At 37.1% G+C, this 666-nt stretch overlaps 1 non-coding gene across 1 annotated transcript; it reads right to left on the minus strand.

The window, feature by feature from the left end:
• Nucleotides 1-254: 254 nt before the first annotated feature.
• trnav-aac (transfer RNA valine (anticodon AAC)) lies at nt 255-327 on the minus strand. The gene has a single exon. It is a non-coding gene; the product is annotated as a tRNA-Val (tRNA).
• Between the last annotated feature and the right edge of the window lie 339 nt (nt 328-666).

Below are 666 nucleotides of genomic sequence, written 5' to 3' on the forward strand. Positions count from 1 at the left end.
TATGGTTCCTTTTTAACTTGTCATGCAGGAATGCAAATCGTTTGAAGTTACTTGTTTATACTGTATTTGTTAAATGAACCTGGATTTCTCAATATTGACATTAGCCAAACAGCTTGTGTCTCAACGTTTCAGTTTTATCAACATCAGTTAGGTTTCATTTTGTTTTGTAGTCAGAGTTGTACATAGAAGTGTTGCACATATTAACATATTCTGTATCATTAATGTATAATGATATTTAAAAGAGCAATAATGCTTGTTCCCGCCCGGTTTCGAACCGAGGACCTTTCGCGTGTTAGGCGAACGTGATAACCACTACACTACGGGAACTGAGCTGTACGGTACGCGGATGTGACGTCATTTTACTGCTAGGATATGGCAGTGTAGCGACTGCTGTGAACGAAAAAGCTGCGACTCACTTTGTTCCTATTCCATTCTATTGGTCTATGCATAATGTGCTATCTAAAACAAAAAGATCTTTTTGAATTAACGTTACCTTAAAAACGCTTAGTTTTTATAAGTCTCAATGCCCCAGCGGTGTCTAAAATAAAATGTCCAGAAATCCTTATAGATTCATCTGAGCACTTACTGACTTTATTATGGTAAAATATCTGAGCTAGTCTAGTGTGATTCTTCAAGGACGTTATAGTGCAAGTACACTGCAGAAGT

Source organism: Danio aesculapii, chromosome 15 (genome assembly GCF_903798145.1).
Source record: "Danio aesculapii chromosome 15, fDanAes4.1, whole genome shotgun sequence".
NCBI classification, from domain to species: Eukaryota; Metazoa; Chordata; class Actinopteri; order Cypriniformes; family Danionidae; genus Danio; species Danio aesculapii.